The sequence below is a fragment of the Rhinopithecus roxellana genome, chromosome 7 (genome assembly GCF_007565055.1).
Source record: "Rhinopithecus roxellana isolate Shanxi Qingling chromosome 7, ASM756505v1, whole genome shotgun sequence".
NCBI classification, from domain to species: Eukaryota; Metazoa; Chordata; class Mammalia; order Primates; family Cercopithecidae; genus Rhinopithecus; species Rhinopithecus roxellana.
In genome coordinates, this window is record NC_044555.1 from 102593682 (window position 1) to 102614099 (window position 20418).

At 44.3% G+C, this 20418-nt stretch overlaps 1 pseudogene; it reads right to left on the bottom strand.

The window, feature by feature from the left end:
• Positions 1-7115: 7115 nt before the first annotated feature.
• On the bottom strand, positions 7116-17892 carry LOC104654555 (annotated as a pseudogene).
• Positions 17893-20418: the final 2526 nt, after the last annotated feature.

Here is a 20418-nt window from a genome sequence, read left to right on the forward strand (position 1 = left end):
GTAATTTGAGACTCTAAAAGCATGAAAAAGAAATGGTTGCTTGAAACAGAAATTGTTTCTTGAAAACTTGATTTATCCTATTTCTGTGTTTCTGTCTTCCTGATACATATAAACTATTACCCTAAGATAAGTTGACAAGTTTGATTGCGAATTTCGTGATTCTCATATGTGCTTTTGTACTTTATATTTTGCATATAACGAAAAAAAAAAAAAACCCTCCGGATAATGAAACTGTACAAGTGTGGAGGACTGACAGAGAATAAGGTGAATGACTTCATTATGAAAACAACTGTGACCTGACTGATCCTAATAAACGGTGATTTAGAAATATAACTGACAGAAAAGACCATGCATGTAGTAAAGAGATTAAATGAAAAATCACTAAATGGAATGAATTATTTTCCACGGAAAAACTGCACCACATATATAGATTGAAACAGAGTTGATAATGTTTAGTTCTTGAGGAAAGAATGCATGAAAAATCGTCAGGACGCCACAGGCCACCTGCTTCCTTGACAGTTCTCAAATCAAAAGGGCGTCACCCACCCCCACCCTCCAGTAGGTCCCCGCCTTGGCGGGCTACAGTTTTTTTTTTTTTTTTTTGAGATGGAGTCTCGCTCTGTTGCCCGGGGCTGAAGTGCAGTGGCCGGATCTCAGCTCACTGCAAGCTCCGCCTCCCGGGTTCCCGGGTTCACGCCATTCTCCTGCCTCAGCCTCCGGAGTAGCTGGGACTACAGGCGCCCGCCACCTCGCCCGGCTAGTTTTTTGTATTTTTTAGTAGAGACGGGGTTTCACCGTGTTAGCCAGGATGGTCTCGATCTCCTGACCTCGTGATCCGCCCGTCTCGGCCTCCCAAAGTGCTGGGATTACAGACTTGAGCCACCGCGCCCGGCCTAGCAGGCTACAGTTCTTTCAAGCCAAGTGCGGTGGCTCTGAAAAGAGCCTTTGGGTTTCAGTGCTCAGGCCCTCCTGAGGCAGCTCACTTGCTCCTGGTGTAGCGGAGCACAGCCTTAGAGCCCCTGGACACGGCGTGCTTGCCCATCTCCCACGGGAGCATCAGGCGAATGGTGGTCTCGCGGGAGGTGATGGTGGCGCGCTTGGTGTAGCAGGCCAAGTGGCCAGCCTTGGTGGCGATGCGCTCCAAGATGTCGTGAATGAACGAATCTATGATATCCACCGCTTCGCGGGAAAGGCTGAAGCCCTCATGAACCAGCTTCAGCACCCGGGGAAAATGGGCGGCGAAGTTGTCCCTGCGGTGGTTGGGGTGGCAGCGCCCGTTCTTCTGCTCGTGGGCCGTGGTGGCATTGGCCGCTTTGGGCTCCTTGGTGCTCATGCATTCGTCGGAGGTCATCTCAGAGGAAGGCTCAGCCATCTTGGAGGCAGCTGCCAGTAGATAGGAGGAACAGACAATGGCTGTTGATCACCAGAGGGAGGGCTTTTTGTAGTCACCACATGATTGACATCACGGGCCAACTTGAGGTCTGATTGGATGAAGTGACACACAACACAGCGTTCAAGGTGATTGGATGGTCCTGTTGCTTGGCAATCTTATCAACCAGTCACAGAGGGTGTTGGCCGACCTAAACACCCGCCTACTTGCCCCCTCAGAAAAAGTTACACAGATAGATGCCCCACAGGCCAGAAAGCTCATCCGCTCCCCACCTCAGCTGATCCATGTCACACCATGAGCACTTTGAAGGGTGTCACTGAAAACTCCCAAAGAGGCAATTTCATCTCGTGCTCCTTGAAGAGAGCCTGACCTCCAGAGCTCAAGTCCATTATGCCAGAGGAATGACTGTGGCCCCGTGTGAACCATTTCTCACCCATTTCAGAATCTACTGTTATCCTGGGCTAAGCCACCCTGGCTTGAGCAGGATCTCCCTGACGTGGCAGCCGAAGGCTCCTGGGCATAAAAGGACCCGGCTGTTTGGTTCCTGTCCTCAGTTCTGATCAACCCCTTCAGTGAATGGGGATAAGGAACAATGACAAAGCCACAGTCTCCAAGCAGACAACACAAAAAGGAGCTTTGATTAAAAAAAAATACAAATACTCCACATTTACCAAGATTAAAACTGCATTCTTAACAATACTTAGATGCTTTTTTAAAAAATGCTGTAAATGTTAGAATCTGCAAATAGACATAACAGCTACAGTATTTTTAAAATTCCTAAATTCTTTAAAAAATTAATTCTCAAGGCAACCTTCTTAGGGAGGAAAAATATATCGATAAAATTTAAACATTTCAACATTCAAAGGATTTATGATATTACATGCAAAACATTTCCCAAACATGTCTACCTCAGAATAAGTTGTAGCAATTGAACCAGACAGGACTTACAAACTTGAGTATTAAGTGTAATGGAAGTAACTGAGCACACCAATGACGTGCCATTCAAAATGGCCAGTCTTGGCAAGGTTACTCCCTGTCAGACCGTTCAGGTAAAGCAAATTCTCCTGACAATACAATGAAGTTAGTAAAATGGTCCCAGATTATGATGGGGAAAAAAAGTCTTTTTTACCTAAAAAGGTATAATATGGTAAGAAAACCAGTGAGGTAAGCACACACACATGAAATTCTAAACAGTCCTTTCTATAAATTGGGGTACACAAATCCTACTTGAAATTGTAGCAACCAAATCCTGCTCTTGATTGGATGGATGAGGCAAGGGGCATGTCCATATATTCCCTGAATTAATATTCTCAAATCGCCATCATTAAAACATGTAAGCAAACAAACAAACAGCATACAAACACACCAATTTCCTCCTCTACGCCCAGCAGGAACAGCCCAGATAGGCTCTTGTTGGTTCATTCTGTGTCTTGAACTATTTTGTGTCACTATAACAGAATGCCCGAGGCTAGGTAATTTATAAGGAAAAGCAATTTATATAGTGGATGGTTCTGTAGGCTGGGAAACACTGGGATATGACCCTGGCTCCTGTGAGGGCTTCCGTGCTGCCTCATAATATAGCAGATAAGATCAAACGGGAAGAGGACAGGTGTAAAGAGAAACCAAGAGATGTCCTGGCTTTGTAACAACCCTCTCTAGAGGGGAGGAAACTAACGCATTGTCGAGAGAATGAATCCAGTCTCTCCAGAGTGAGAGCTAAGTCACTACTGGGAGAATGGCACCAAGCCAGTCATGAGAGATCTGCCCCTCATGATCTGCCCACATCAGGTGCATTGGGGATCACACTTCAACATGTTTTTGGGTGGGGACAAACAAATCATATCCAAACCGAGACATCCTCGGTCACCTCCGTACACTTTTGGCCAGTGACTGTGGCTCAGAGACTGTAATTCTGTCATTGGTTGAGCCAGTGGAGACAGGAGTGTGAACAAAATTTCTCTGAAAAGGAATTTGGAGGACAGAGCACTTGTGCCAGTGAATACTTGGCAATCCTGGGAGAGGCTGTCTTGGGTGTGAAACCAATTGCATTGAAGGGAGTGGTAGGGTTTAATAGTGAGTGGTAGGGTTTAAAGTTCATTCCCTCTGAAGTCCTTAATAAAGCCCATTTATGCAAACGAAGGATTGAAATCACTGAGTTCTGATAGGCCTGCACAGCTGAGCTCTGATTGGTCAATGATGCTGAGCCCTGATTTGTTGATAGAGCCTAGCTCTGATTGGCTGGTTCTGGTGTGCTCTGGAAACCTCAAAGTTGAACAGAGGTGTGAGTTTTCTGGGAACTCAGGGTACACGTGTGACCTCTAGTCAGCAAATGGCCGCTTGGCTCCATTTGAATTTAGGCCCAGTTAGCCACTTGTGATCCATCTTAATTAAAGGATTGGTTCTTTGACATTCAAATATGTGTCCAGGGGCGTGAGCTGCTGTCATTGGATTCTCCCATCATCTCAGTGATGCAGAGTAGCTTTATTTAGTCTTATCTAGTTTCTTTAGTCACCAAAATAAGCTTTGTCAGTATGAGAATGGTTCTGCACATTCTCTGATTTTTTGTTACTCATGTTTGCTAATGTAGCCCATTACCATTCCTTCTTGCATCTCAGATTATCTTTTTGTGATCACTTTCCATCTGCCTAAAGTATGTTCTTCCTGCGTTCTTTGAAGGGGAAGTTCACTGGTGTAAGTAAACACTGATACTTTTCTAGTTAGAAATGTCTTTTCAGATTGGGATCCACAGGAAGCAGACTCTGAGATGGATTTTAGTGTGCATGACATGTACTTAGAATTAACCCCTGAGGAATGGAAGGGAGGGAAGCAGGAGTGGGCACAGAGAGAAGTGCACCCATACTGCAGGCCCAACCAAAGCCTCTTTGGATCCCAAGAGGAGTTTTTTTGTTTGTTTTTTGTTCTTTGTTTTTTTTTTTTTTTTTTTTTTTTTTTTTTTGAGACGGAGTCTTGCTCTGTCGCCCGGGCTGGAGTGCAGTGGCCGGATCTCAGCTCACTGCAAGCTCCGCCTCCCGGGTTTATGCCATTCTCCTGCCTCAGCCTCCGGAGTAGCTGGGACTACAGGCGCCCGCCACCTCGCCCGGCTAGTTTTTTGTATTTTTTAGTAGAGACGGGGTTTCACTGTGTTAGCCAGAATGGTCTCGATCTCCTGACCTCGTGATCCGCCTGTCTTGGCCTCCCAAAGTGCTGGGATTACAGGCTTGAGCCACCGCGCCCGGCCCCAAGAGGAGTTTTGAAGGTAAAATGGCCAATCAGAATTATTCCACCTTGGGCAGAGCAAGCCAGATGTTTGTGCTTCCTCTTGAATCAGTCCTTGGATGTGGTTAATCTCTGCAAGTGCGTGACCTTGGGCAAGGCAGCTCCTGCAGCTCGGGTCATACCTGAAAGAATTGATGGCTGATAACTGGCATCCGACTGCTGTCCCAGCAGCTGAAGCAGCAAATCTGTCCTTGAAGGGGGTTCGGGGTGGTCTACCTGCATGTCTGTCACAGCTTACTTCTTAAACGATGTTTGGCTAGGAATGCAACTCTAGCATGACAGCTATTTTTTCCTCAGTGCTTCTTTTTGGCCTCCATTTGTTGATGTATAGATGTCTGCTGTCTAATTTGTACTCCTTTATAGGCAATGTATCTATTTTATGCTATTATGATCTTTGTTTATCATTATGCTGTAGCTTTACTATGATGTGTCCAGGTGTGCTTCCTAAGTTTAGTGAATCATTTATCTCCCTAATTTTGGAAACTTACCAGCCATTTATTTACCAGTTTCATTTCTGTATTTCAGGAATCCTACTTGGATACACTTTGAAACAAGAGCAAACCGAAACACAATATACTTCAAATAGTTTGTTGAATATACAAACTATGATAGTTCAAATCTGAACACTGGTACTTTTCCTCTTGAATTTCAACCAAGTAAAAAAGAAAAGAAAGAAAACTCCAGGTATTAGAGCTACCTGACAAAAACTCATGCTGAACCTGATCTTCCAAGTGACAGTAGAACTGAAACTGATGTGTCTGCACAGATGCCAGGGCTATGTGGGTGGCACAAGTATGTTATAGCAAAAGAACAGGAACCAACTGTTAATTTGTCCACAATTAGGGAGCTAATTGACTTTACCACATAAAATGTTTCATGTGAATTCTACAACAATACTGTGTTATGTACAAAATTAAAATTTTTTTTTTTTGTTTTAATGGAAAAGCTTTACACAAACAAGCCATTAGCGCATTTCAAGAAAAAAAACCCTAAAAATTAGTTTAAGGTCTTTGTTTTAAGTCAACTTAAGTTATATGATATATATATTTTTTCATTTGCAGTAGATATTTTCTTCTTTCTTTCTTTCTTTCTTTCTTTCTTTCTTTCTTTCTTTCTTTCTTTCTCTTTCTCTCTCTCTCTCTCTCTTTCTTTCTTTCTTTCTTTCTTTCTTTCTTTCTCTTTCTTTCTTTCATCTTTCTCTTTTGTGCTTTCCACTTTCTGAAGCTTTTGGATCCATTCTTCAATTCACATTCTAAAATACTTGTATTGGGTGAAAATGCATAGTAGAAAAATTGGTAATTTCCATCCATTATCTTTGTGGCCTATAAAACTGGAAATTGATGAAGAAAAAAAACCCTGCTGATCAAGTTTGAACCCTCCTACAGAAAGGATCTGAACAACTGGGTGGCAGAAGAAATTCTAGCAATTAAGTATGTGGAACACCCTCAGAGAGACAGCCTGGACCTGCATGGAGGAGTGCATTACCCCAACCTCAGCTTTGAGACGATGGAGCTGGATTTTGGCTGCATCCTGAATGATACTGAGGTCATTCGCTAGGTTACCATCACCAACTGCAGCCCCTTGGTCGTGAAGTTCCGCTGGTTCTTCTTGGTGAATTATGAGGAAAATCAGATAATGTAGCACTGGCATAGAACTCCCACAGAACTCTGCTGTTCGTTTATTTTCTCTTTCAGGCTTTTCACTAGGTTTTCTGTATTCTGTGTACTCATCATTCATGAATATTTTCATTTTTGACAACTAATTACTGAGAGAATTAATAAGGGGCTTAAAATCATGACTCATTCTAGGTTTCCTAAGAGGAAACCTAGATAAAGCATCTTTGAAAGTCCCAATCACCACTGAATTAAGAAAACAATATCCATAAGCCCATTTTAATTTTGAATCTAGTGGTAAAATCATTAGAATTTCATCACTAAAAAATAAAGTATTTGTAGAGTTTTTTAAAAAACACCTGTATTAGCAGAGTATTCACATAGCACAAGTTAAGTGAGTAGTGTGAGAACACAGTAATACTTGCTAACATGCCATATACAATGCATTAAAAGTTGCTATATGTAACAATGAGATCACCCATCCCAACCCCTCCTCACTGAAAGCTGTATAACCTCTTGCAGAATGTCAGTGCTTCAAATCTTAGCATAACTTGAGATAGTAGCGTGCTGCCTGGTCCCTTTAAATCCTTTTTCCTATTGACGGGTTCAGTTGTTTTCCTACTGTAAGCGGGAGGTTTCTGTCAGCATCTCAATGCATTTAGTTCATTTCTCACTGACACATGGGATAGGGAATTTATTTCCAGTAAGTTTCATTGTTTTCTTATGTGCATCAAAATGTTTTAAAGTCTTCTTTGACTTTTCTCGATGACTTCCCTTGCAAGTGTTTATGTTAGTACTACCACTCACAGTCTGAAGCCCATGGTGGGGCTGTCATTTTATTTTTCACATGTCAACAGTCTTTCTGTTCTTATAGTTAGTTACTCGAAGGGCAATAGCAGAAGGCTCACTGACAACCGCTACTTGGGTCACTGTCTTATGTCATCTGCTGGTTTCTCTTCTACCAGCTGCAGTCTCCACATCATCTTTCTACTGGTTTTCCACTGCTTCTGATTTAACCTTTTATGACTGCACTGATAACTTCAAGAAAAGTCTGGCCAGATGCCTGTTGAGTAGGCAGTGATAGTCCCATTAAAGGTGTACCATGCACTATTGAAACAGTGGTAAGTGCTCTCACAGCCAGGGGGTTTCCAACGATGTTAATGACTTAGTCAGAATTGACTTCGTCTGCTACTTACACTGTGCAGACTTGGATGTGTAGCAGGGATGGTAATGAGTTTGGCAGACTGGATGGTGATTTTGTCTCCGTTTTCAGTAGAAGCTGGCATCCCAGTAGGGTTTGCCTGAATGATTACCTTTGGTGAGGCTGCTTCTATTGGACTAGTGGTGGTTATTAATGGTGCACCGGCAATAACTGACTCAACTGCCATAGTTGAAATTTTCTGATGTCATGACTGCAGGTACTTGCATTGCCCCACGTACTGTCCTTGGAGCTGCTGCTGTTGCTGATACAGATTTGGTAGTAGTAGGAGACCTGGAGGAAGCATGGTGACCAGGGGAAATGATATTCACAACTCCAGGTACAACCTTCTCTGCTCTGGAGCAGTTTATAGGAGATGAGTTATTTCCACCAAGGACAGAAGTTGCTGCTTTCAGGACACTCTCTGCAGACAGTGACACTCGTTCTAATGACTTGCATCAGAAGCTGCTGCTAAACCTTCATTACAAGTCTGGCATTTGTCATCATCTATGACCAATCTGTTTGAGGGCATATCCTTGCACTGATATACAAGCCTCTGTCCTTCAGCCTTTTCAAAAATTTCCTTACGGTAATAAGATCTAAAAGCACATCCCCTGGCTTCATAATTCATGTCTGGCTTGTTCTTACACTTTTCCCAAAGCTTACAGATAGTGTTTGAATACAGAGGCTTAAATATGCCTTTTTCTCCCTGAGCCCATGTAATATACCTGGACAAATATTTTTCAACATTGAGGCTTTGCCAGAGCATACCAGAACCAGACAATCAGAGCTAGGCTCTATCAACCAATCAGGGCTCAGTGGCATTGGCCAATCAGAGCTCAGCTGTGCAGGCCAATCAGAACTCAGGAATTTCAATCCTTCGTTTGCATAAATGGGCTTTATTAGGAAGTTCGGAGGGAAAGTTTACTATCAAACCCTACCACTCCCTTCAGTGTAATTGGTTTCATGCCCAAGGCAGCCTCTCCAGGGATTACCAAGTGTTCACTGGCACAACAAGAGCTCTGTCCTCCAAATTCCTTTTCAGGGAACTTTTGTTCACACGCCAGTCTCCACTGGCTCAGCCAATGACGGAATTACAGTCTCTGAGCCAGAGTCACTGGCCAAAAGCGACTTCCAATTTGGAGCCGGGGGTGGGGACAGGTGGCGTGTGGTGTCCTACCCATTTTTTGTGCATTCTTTTCCGTGAACCAAACATTGTCAGCTCTCATATATCTATAGCGCAGTTTGCTCCGAGAGAACGTGGTGGATTTTCCAGTCGTGGAGCATTTCTTCAGTTTCCTAAACGGTCACTTTTATTAGTTATTTTTCTAGGTTTTCGTTTATGGGAACGTTTTCGTTTTACTCATAGTTTCCTTTTTCACTCTCATGCTCTCTCGCATGTACAGTGGGATTTTCCTGACTTTCATTGTGTGTGATGTGGCAACAGATCACGTCCAGAAGCAGTTACAAGAATCCAGCTGACTTTTCCTAGGTAAGAAGTCTAAGGGATTTTCAATTATCTAAAAGAAAGTCGGCCGGGCGCGGTGACTCAAGCCTGTAATCCCGGCACTTTGGGAGGCCGAGACGGGCGGATCACGAGGTCAGGAGATCGAGACCATCCTGGCTAACACGGTGAAACCCCATCTCTACTAAAAAATACAAAAAACTAGCCGGGCGAGGTGGCGGGCGCCTGTAGTCCCAGCTACTCGGGAGGCTGAGGCAGGAGAATGGCGTAAACCTGGGAGGCGGAGCTTGCAGTGAGCTGAGATCCGGCCATTGCACTCCAGCCTGGGCGACAGAGACTCTGTCTCAAAAAAAAAAAAAAAAAAAAAAAAGAAGAAGTCAATCACCACTCTACGGCTTTAGAAAAAATATTTTTCATATGCGTTTGTAATTTATGTTAACATGAGGTGATAGGTTTGTTTTTGTTTTGTTTTGTTTTGTTTTTTGTTTGTTTTGAGATGGAGTCTCGCCTTGTCCCCCAGGCTGCAGTGCAGAGGTGTGATCTCGGCTCACTGCAACCTCATCCTCCCGGGTTCACACCATTCTCCTGCCCCAGCCTCCCGAGTAACTGGAACTACAGGTGCCCGCCACAACGCCTGGCTAATTTTTCGTGTTTTTAGTAGAAACGAGGTTTCACCGTGTTAACCAGGAAGGTCTCGATTTCCTGAACCTCGTGATCCTCATGACTCGCCTCGGCCTCCCAAAATGCTGGGATTACAGGCGTGAGCCGCTGCGCCCAGTCGTGATAGGTTTTTAAGTACTACTTTAACGTAGATTTTAAGATAAATTCATCAAAATTTCTGTTCTAATAATTTTGAAGTAAATATTGGCAGATAAAACTTACAGAAAAGATTTTGGGGTTCCTACTAATTTTTAGAAGTGTAAAGTTGTCCTGAGAAAAACTGTTCTAGATATTTAATCATTTGCAAGAGAATCAGATCAGTTGAAAACACTTAGCCCCCTTTTCAGTGGTTAAGCCTTTTTAAAAGTCCAATGCCCAGTATTCATCAAGACTTTGAAATCATACCGCTGATAGAAAGCTTTTTTGTCACCTTCTTGACCCTCATAGGAATGACAGTAGCATTTCATCCTCAAACATGGTGTTGGGCTTTTGTTTGAGGTCAGTAGCATCTTTTCTTTTCTAGGCATTTTAGGTAAAGTAAGAGATACCAAATATTCACACATGCCATTTTAGCAACCTTTGAGATTTACATTTTAAAAAACATTTCTTGGTTTATTCATATAAATCATGTTTATAGATTTTCTAATATTAAATCATACTAGCTTTCTGGGAAAGAAATTCCTTCCTGTGGGTGGCTTCCCTGGATATTAATTAGGTTCCTTCCTATACCTCATCATGGTGAAATTCTTGACTGTGCACGGTCACCAAGTGGTTAAGCTAGGGTTTCTCATGACTTTCATACCCTTGGCCACTTGCTTCCTTCAAAAGTCCCCAAGGCACCACTGTGTCCTGGGGGACTTCAGGTTCCCAGAAGCAGCCTGGATCCAAGGCTCAGATGGGCTCCCTCTGCAGCAAGAACCTGGGCTGTGGTGTGGGACAAAACAGGGGCTAGGGAAGTGCGCCGTTCCTCCACCTGTTTTTGTCTGAGTCTCCAGCTCTCCATACCGCCCACATTTCAGGCACAGTTGTGCTGAGAGAGCAGGCTGTACTCAACCCTGCCCACCCTCAACTATGGCAAGCTATACATTCCAGGCATTCTTCCACCCCTGGAAGATACAACCACATATTTGGCCCGCTAACTTTTCTAAGGTTTTAGATTCTCAGCTATCTACACACAATGGCCAAAGAGCCTCACGTGCTCCCGTCGCAGATGGAAGACAGGAAATCAAAAGACATCCAGGGAAGGGAAAAGGGTCAATAAGAAATTGGTACTCACCAAAAGTCACACAAACATTAAACCATGAAGGGATGGTTTCCTGATCAGGAATGCAACCCATGATGTCGAGGTGAAAGCTCAGAATTTGAACTCAAAGGCCGCAAGGTGAAGTGGCCTTTGTTTTTATTCTCACAGGGGCAGTTTGAGCAGACACAGGAATTTAACTTTCTTTAGGTCAGATTTTTTTGCTCTTTACTTTTGTCAAGAAGAGTTTTAAGGCTAGCTGTCACACCATTATGTGTCTTTTTATACATTTAACCTTTCTATCAATCTGTTAGAATAAGAAATCTCTAAAATCCTTTTAATAAAATTGAAGAGGTTAATTTAAGGTGTCGATTTTTTGGCCATTGGCAATTATAATTCTTAATAGTGTACTGAATTTCAATAGTGACTGGATGCAATAGGCTCTTCAGAGAAGAAGTAATCCCAAAGATTCCCCCTGTTCTCAGACATAGGCTAAGACAACAAATGACTCCTGGGATTGCTGTTTACCAGCATTCACTAGCTAGACCAGCGGTCCCCAACGTTTCTGGCAGTGTCTTGGAAGACAATTTTTCCGCGGACCGGCATTGGGGGAATGGTATTGGGATGATTCAAGGGCATTACATTAATTGCGCACTTTATTTCTATTATTATTACATTGTGATATATATTGAAATAAGTATACAACTAACCATAATGTGGAATCAGTGGGAGCCCTGAGCTTGTTTTCCTGCAACTAGACGGTCCCATCTCAGAGTGATGGGAGAGGGTGACATATCATCAGGCATTAGATTCCCAAAAGGAGTGTGCAACTGAAGATCCCTCGCACGTGCAGTTCACCATAGGGTTCTCGCTCCTATGAGACTCTAATGCTGCTGACTTGAGAGGAGGCAGAGCTAAGGCGGTAATGCCAGTAGTGGAAAGTGCATGTAAATATAGATGAAGCTTCTGCTGCTGGCCTATGTTCACCTCCTGCTGAAATGGCCCAGTTCCTAACAGGCCACGGACCTGTACCGATACCTGGATTATGGGTTGGTGATCCTTGCTTGAGGCAATAAAGTTTGAGATGACAAAAGCCCCTTATGGACGGGACTTCTTACGACAAATCCTGCCGAGAGCTTGGCACATTTGGAACAAAATAAAATCTCTCCACTTCCCAGCGAAGAGATTTGTTAGACCAGACACCTGCTGTGATCCAAAAATCACTTCCCCTGGATGGTGGCAAGCAAGAGAGAGTGCTTCCTCTTGCTCACAAATCAAGCTCTCAAGAACACAGATCAAGAGGAGAGGGAACTTTATCCTGTAACCCTCTCTATGAACAACACAGAAAGACAAAGTCAAAGGAGTACACTGTTTCTGGCATGAAAGTGATCAAAAATATGAATATTCATACCACAAAGTAGTGTAAGGTGTACCAGATTCGCTACAGCTAGACTAGTCACACAAAAATATTTTTCTCCTAGGCATGAAACCTTGTAGAGGAGACAAACAGAGAGATTTGTTTTGTACCATCTGTCCAACTGGGTTGTACACAGAGAGAACCTGGGGGCCTGACTGGTAAGAAATTCTTGCCCTTTTGCCAGCTTGTCAGATGACTGCATTCCCTTAACTGCAGGTTCCAGAAGAGTGGAGTGGCTTTGGTGACCCTTCCTGCTATACCAAATTGTGTGAAGGTTTGCTAAGAAATCAACTCATGAAAGGCAGATTAACAAGAGAAAACGCATACAAGGCCAGGTGCGGTGGCTCACGCCTGTAATCCCAGCACTTTGGGAGGCCGAGGCGGGTGGATCACGAGGTCAGGAGATCAAGATCATCCTGGCTAACACGGTGAAACCCCGTCTCCACTAAAAATACAAAAAATTAGCCAGGTATGATGGCGGGCACCTGTCATCCCAGTTACTTGGGAGACTGAGGCAGGAGAATGGTGTGAACCCAGGAGGTGGAGGTTGCAGTGAGCCGAGATCGTGCGACTGCACTCCAGCCTGGGTGACAGAGCGAGACTCTGTCTAAAAAAAAAAAAAAAAAAAAAAAAAACCATAAGAATTTATTTAACATATATACACTGCAGCCTTTGGAACAAAGACAGAAAGGCACAGGGTAAATTGTCTATTTATATGCTTAGGTTCAACAAAGTATGGGCAGCCCTGTACAAATATGATGGTACAAAAAGGCTATGACCTAATGCTAATCCGGCAGGGTTTGTTTGTCTAGACTGTGCTTGGCTTTGGTGAACACACATTTCTTCCTCCTGGGTATGAGGCAGGACCCTCTCTGTAATGGGGTCTTGTGACCTGCAGTCAGACAAGGTAGGTCAGATCATTTCTTCATGGCCAGTTTTACACAAAAAAAGGTGGAGGAAAGTATTTTTAGGCTTTGTTACTATCTTTAGAAAAAAATGCTTCTGGTTTCTAGGACCCACCTTGGGGAGGAGGGATTCTGGTCTGTTACAGTTGGCTCTCCGGGAAGAATGGGGCTGAGAGACAGGGGGACCAAGGACTTCAGAGAACATATTTTACATCCGAGACTACTTCTGGCGCCTTTATTTTGGGGTATTGTGGTGCTCTAAGCCCCAACAACAGAAATCAGCTGCATGTGAAAGTTCATCACTTACAATTTTTACTTTCCTCAAAAACACTAAGAAAACAATACAGGCTAATCCTTTGCCACTGTAAAACTAAGATTGCCTGTCCTCAAGCTTCCGGTAACATCTTCCTAGTTTCCGTCTGATAACTCACCACAAGCACCTTTAACACTCATAGTTCTAGCAACATATCGGTGATCATGATATATGTATTCTCTAAGTCAGAGATCCTTTCTCTGCAGCGAAGAATTCTTCTCTTAACCCTCAGTTGAATTGCATTTGGTGTCCATATTTCCCCCAACTGTCTCCTAAAGGCCCTCTAGGCTTCTTGTGCCATGCATGTCAAAATGCTTCCAGTCTCTATCCATTATCTAGTTCCAAAGCTGCTTCCACTCTTTCAGGTGTTAGCTATCAGATCTGCTGGACAACAGAATCCCTATTAAGTTCGCTTTGTTAGCCTGACAATGTACCACAGACCTGGGTGGCTTAAACAGTAGACATTAATTGTTCACAGTTCTGGAGGCTGGAAGTCCAAATCAAAGCAGCAGCCGGATTGTTTCCTTCTGAGTAGTAAGAGGGAAGGATCTTTTCCAGGGATTTTTCCTTAACTTGTAGATGGCCCACTTCTCTGTATGCTACTTCACATTTTCTTCCCTGTATGCATGTTTCTTTGTCTGAATTTCCCCTTTTGATAGGCACAATGCATGCTAGCCATTTCGGGTTAGAGCCCACCCTAATGAATGTAATTTAACTTCAGTATCCCAGTAAAGAACCCATCTTCAAGTAGGAGAGAGATGAGGGGTCAGGAGTCCAACAGAATGTATTTGGTGTTTTTTTGAGGGGGTGGGGGACACAACTGAACCCATAGGACATAGAAATCCTGAGTTGTAGGTGGGAATATCTCCTGCCTCTTCCATTATGTTAAGAAAATACTGCTGACTGATGAAGGGAAATAAGGTAACTCCTACCCATCTTTTTTCAAGACTACTTGAAAGTTGAGTAATTTTATACACACACACGCGCACGCACACACACACACACACACACACACATATATATATAAAATCTGGTTTATTCCATTAAATTCTCTCGGTATAATGAGAGTGAAAAAGCTAACGGACATTGTTAGAGATATAATGTTGATCTGACTAATCCTTATAAAGGGAAACCTAGGAATATAAGAGACAGAAATGACCATATAGTAAAGGGATTAAATGGAAAATTATTAAATGAAAATCATTGCTGTCCTTGAAGCAAGTTGAGCTATAGACATATTAGAGTTGACAATGTTTAGTTCTTGGAAAAAGAAAGCATGAAAAATCGTCAGGACGCCACAGGCCACCTGCCCCTCCCCTTTATTACCTCCCCCCGCACGAGGTAATAAGAACCCATTAATCTCATGGCCTCAGGTCTCAATCACACCCCTTTGTCAAAGTTTACCCCCGTTATTTCTCTGATTCTTACATGAACTCGGAAACTAGCGTTCGCCTTTATTTTACTTGCAGCCTCTCAACAGGTGCCTGCCGTGAGAAAATTAGCCTCTGGGGTAGAGTCGACTTTTGTCCACTGGGGGTCGCAGATTCCAGTCCTCAGGGCCTCAAGACTGTGACGCGAAGGAAAGGAAGGATTGGAAGCAGCCTCATCTGAAAACCTGATACCTCCACTCCACCGCCTCCACTATCGCCAGGCGGAAAATTCCCTCTCCCATCTTCTGAACGCAAGCCATAGTGCCTCCTGCACCCCTCTTACCCCCCTTACATTTCCTCCGGGAGACCTTCGCCCTACCAGCTCTGCAATCCGCCCCACAGAACTCAAGTTCGGATTCGGCTTTGATGACCTGCCAGGGAGAAAGGGACTAGAAGGTGGATAACCTCCCACCCCCATATTCCTTCCCAGGAAGAGATAAGGAGACGCAAAAGGGGTTCAAGACAGCTTGCGATCGTCTCCTCCCGCCCCTTGCCACCTCCCCGAACACCTGCCCTCCCGCCCGACAACACCCCCGCCCACTTCAGTCCAGGCAAATCCTAAATCCTACCCAGTCGGCAGCATCCAGATGAACCACAACTCCTTCCTCAGCGCAACCAGGCCATGGGAGTGCTCCATCCCCTACCTCGCAGTTACCGATTCTCCAAGCCAGGCGCCGCCCAGTCCTGGCGGGGCTTCCGCCACTCCTCTCCGCGCCGGGCAATCGCGCGCTCTTTCTTTACCTGCGCTCCATTGTTGGGCAGCTTATGCTCCCCCGTGGACAGCTCTGTTTCGCCTTCCGGTCCCCGTAGCTCTTCTGGGGAACAGGATCGCTGGCGCCTCCTGGGCCGATAAACGACCCGGGGCTGCCCGGCCCAGCGAATGTTTCGCACGACCGCCCAGTGACAGGTAGCCGAGTCGAGGCAGCGCTGTTCCAAAGGCAGCCACGGCTGCGCCCACCCTCCAGTTTGAAACTCCGGGCAGTCGCGTTTGCTTTCAGTCTCTGCCCGTTGAGACAAAAGAGCGTGACAAGACGCTCGACGTGGCCAATCACCGGAGTGAGGGGGCTGCCTCCCTGCGCAGCCTCTGGCCCCGAAGCTACTGCTAGCAAGACTCGAGAGCTGGCGGGCGGGGGCTGAAGCCGACAGGCGCGGGAGCCGGCGCGGCGTCAAGTGGAGCTCGGACGCACCGACCAGGCCCATTTCCCTTTCATCTGTGAGTTTGCTGCTACCCCATAGCTTCCCTTCTCCCCATCCCCTGCCGCCTCGGCTCTGCTCCGGGCTTTGAGACCGGATACCTTAAACACAAGGTGGGACAGAAACCAAGTGAACAACGAGAGTTCCTCACCTTTGTATAGGGGGAAGGGGGAAATAGCATTTACTGAGTGCTTTCTGTGTGCGGATGCGCCTGTACGGACGTTTCCTTTCTTATCAGCAGCCGTGTGAGGGAGGTAGCAGCGTACCCATTTAACAGGAAAGGACTGAAGCACCCAGGCAGTACAGTTAGGAAGTGCAGAGCTAAGAACTCACACCCAAGTCGACATATCTGGCTTCAAAGGCTGCCCCTTGCCAACACTCCTCTATTCTGTTAGATTAAGGGATAGTGGAGAAAAACCAAGGCCAGGATGGGAGGACCAACTTGGGACTGCATAGAATTAGTGAGCAAGAACCGTTATCTCCATTTCACAGATGAAGAAACTGAGCCAAAGACAGAGAGGTTAAGCGTCTTGCACTGTATCCTGCAGCAAAGAAGTTACAGCATCCAATTTAGCACCTGTATGTTGATCTCTAGATGCTAATTCTTTGCCCTGCAGCGCTGCCTGGAGAGTATTTTTGCACAGGTAGTCTCAAACCATCTCAACAGCAGTCTTGATGTGATGATAGTGCTGAGGGAGGGGGTGAGGAGGTAGTGGGGAGAGGGCTGAGGGAAGATGAAGGCAACCTTTATGGTGCCCATTGTACAGAAGAGGAAACTCTTCTTGGCACTCATCTTTCGTTAGTTTTTTTTTAATACTTTTTTTATACTACAAAAGCTGCCTGTTTTATAAAAGCAACATAATTTCGACAGCCCTTTGTGACCCCAAGGGAGGCAAGGCTCAGAGAGGTAAAATGATTTGTCTGAAATTACAAGGTGAAGTCAAAATTTGGACCGAATCTCTGAATCCAGAACTCATACTATTAACTAAAGTATGAGTAAAAAGTGGGCTGCCTCAGAATCATTTTGGAGAGCTTGTTATAAATGCAGATTCCTGGGCTTTACCCCTGGGGGATTTTGATGTACTAGGACTAGGCATGAAGAGTGTGATTTGTAGTTTTAACCAGCCTTGTAGTTGATTCTGAGGTGTAGAGAGATTCGTGAACCACTGTTCTAAACACCACCATGTGATGCTGAAGGTTATGAGTAAATGGGCCTGTCATCAGTGTATCTGTCCATGGCATATCTCTCATGAAATGTAACTTCAGAGCACAGGTTCCTACCCGCGGTCCTTCCTGGAATTGTATGCAAAGAATCTGGACTCCGTACATTCTTCCGAGACCACAGCTTTGCAGATTTTCAAATGGGTCTGTCATAATGTCTTCCTTCTTCAAGCCATGCTTGATGAAGTGTGAGAAATAAAACCCCATTTAAACTAACTCCCAAACCACAGCTCTCTGTTGCTGATATAGCTCTTTCATTTCCTGGCTCAAGGACAGGTTGCTAGGTTGCCCTTCTGTGAGCTCTTCAGGGGACTTCTCCTTTGCTGGATTTGGCATCACTGGCCCCAGAGAAGGAGCAACTCCATGGAAACAGCATGCAGGGTTGTCCAAAGTGAATGGCCATGAAGGCAGTGGCTGGAAAACCTGCTCCATTTTTCCCTGACTTAGAGAGCAGGTATTACTTCCTTTAGGTATAGTGTGGCTAGGAGGCTCCTGTGGGGCCTGTTCTTGATTCCTGATGCTTGGAAGCAAGTGAACAGTCTGATACCCTTCTGCTGCCGTTGGCTTCATCTTCAGCCTGCCAAGGCACTTCACTCACTCATTTCCACCCTCTTATTTACAACTCTGAGATCTAGAGTTCCTTGGAGTAAACAATACAAATTTGGAGATGAAGCACCTTCCATCTCAGGATTGTGGACTGTGGATGGAACAGTGGGATAGTGGTGGTGGAAGGTGGAAAGTGTGGATGTATGGAGAAGGCAGGTTGCTCACCTCGCACACTCAAGGATGATGCTGGCAGTAGCGCTTAGGTTTCCTTCAGACTTTTGCTTCTGCTCCCCTGTCCCGTGACATCTGACTCTTGCCTCCCAGAAGACTCTTGTTCAGTGTTTAAATTGGCTTCATCACCAAATTAGGTATTTGCAGCTGGACTTGGTAGGAGTGGAATCACATAAGACCAAGAATAAGTCTCAGAGCTCGGACAAAAATAGTGACAGGAAATGGACTGTGTAAAGGTACCAGGGTTGGGCTACTGGAACAAAGCGAGGGACTCTTCGTGCAGGGATGGGGGCGTATTTGCAACCTGGCTCCAGTTGAATACAGGACATCCTATCTCTGGCCTCATGTGTGTGAGTGTGTTCCAACTGATGGCTCCAATGAGACCACATTTTTAAATTTTAACACATAAACCTTAAAAGCTTGAAGGTTTGGAGATAAAGCTTTCAGCTGAAACAATAATAGCTGCCTTTGGCTGCCTGCCTCCTTTGTGCCAGGAACTTTCTATCTGTTATCTCATTTAAGCTTCTGAGCAACACTGTTGAGATAGCCGTTGTATCCTATTTTGCAGAGAGGGAAACTGAATTTCAGGGACGTTAAGTAACTTGTGTTAGGCTTAAACTTTTAAGTGGAGGCACTGGGACTGCAGGCCAGGGATGTCAAACTCCAAAGCCCATGAAAACTCTTCTTTGTTGCCTTCCAAAAAAGTATAAAATGCATTCTGCAGATGACCTAGTTCATTAGACCAATTGAGGCCTTTAGAATAATTTAGTTGTTATCTTGCCTTTATTCCTATTATCTCTTTATTTTTTAATTTTTTTTTGAGACGGAGTCTTGCACTGTCTCCCAGGCTGGAGTGCAGTGGTGCGATCTCGGCTCACTACAAGCTCTGCCCTATTATCTCATTATTTATTTATTTATTTATTTATTTATTATTAGTGTTATACTTTAAGTTCTAGGGTACATGGGCACAACATGCAGGTTTGTTACTTATGTATACATGTGCCATGTTGGTGTGTTGCACCCATTAACTCGTCATTTACATTAGGCATATCTCCTAACGCTATCCCTCCTCCCTCCCCCCACCCCACAACAGGCCCCAGTGTGTGATGTTCCCCATCCTGTGTCCAAGTGTTCTCATTGTTCAGTTCCCACCTATGAGTGAGAACATGTGGTGTTTGGTTTTCTGTCCTTGCCATAGTTTGCTGAGAATGATGGTTTTCAGCTTCATCCATGTCCCTACAAAGGACAGGAATTTATCCTTTTTTATGGCTGCATAGTATTCCATGGTGTATATGTGCCACATTTTCTTAATCCAGTCTATCATCGATGGACATTTGGGTTGGTTCCAAGTCTTTGCTATATTGAATAGTGCCACAATAAACATACGTGTGCATGTGTCTTTATAGCAGCATGATTTATAATCCTTTGGGTATATACTCAGTAATGGGATGGCTGAGTCAAATGGTATTTCTAGTTCTAGATTCTTGAGGAATCGCCACACTGTCTTCCACAATGGTTGAACTGGTTTACCGTCCCACCAACAGTGTAAAAGTGTTCCTATTTCTCCACATCCTCTCCAGTACCTGTTGTTTCCTGACTTTTTAATGATTGCCATTCTAACTGGTGTGAGATGGTATCTCATTGTGGTTTTGATTTGCATTTCTCTGGTGGCAAGTGATGATCAGCATTTTTTCATGTGTCTGTTGGCTGCATAAATGTATTCTTTTGAGAAGTGTCTGTTCATATCCTTTGCCCACTTTTTGATGGGGTTGTTTGATTTTTTCTTGTTAATTTATTTAAGTTCTTTGTAGATTCTGGATATTAGCCCTTTGTCAGATGGGTAAGGTGCAAAAGTTTTCTCCCATTCTGTAGGCTGCCTGTTGACTCTGATGGTAGTTTCTTTTGCTGTGCAGAAGCTCCTTAGTTTAATTAGATCCCATTTCTCAATTTTGGCTTTTGTTGCCATTGCCTTTGGTGTTTTAGACATGAAGTCCTTGCCCATGCCTATGTCCTGAATGGTATTGCCTAGGTTTTCTTCTAGGGATTTTATGTTTTTAGGTCTGACATTTAAGTCTTTAATCCATCTCGAATTAATTTTTGTGTAAGGTGTAAGGACAGGATCCAGTTTCAGCTTTCTACATATGACTAGCCAGTTTTCCCAGCACCATTTATTAAATAGGGAATCTTTTCCCCATTTCTTGTTTTTGTCATATTTGTCCAAGATCAGATGGTTGTAGATGTGTGGTATTATTTCCAAGGGCTCTCTTCTGTTCCATTGGTCTATATCTCTGTTTTGGTACCAGTACCATGCTGTTTTGG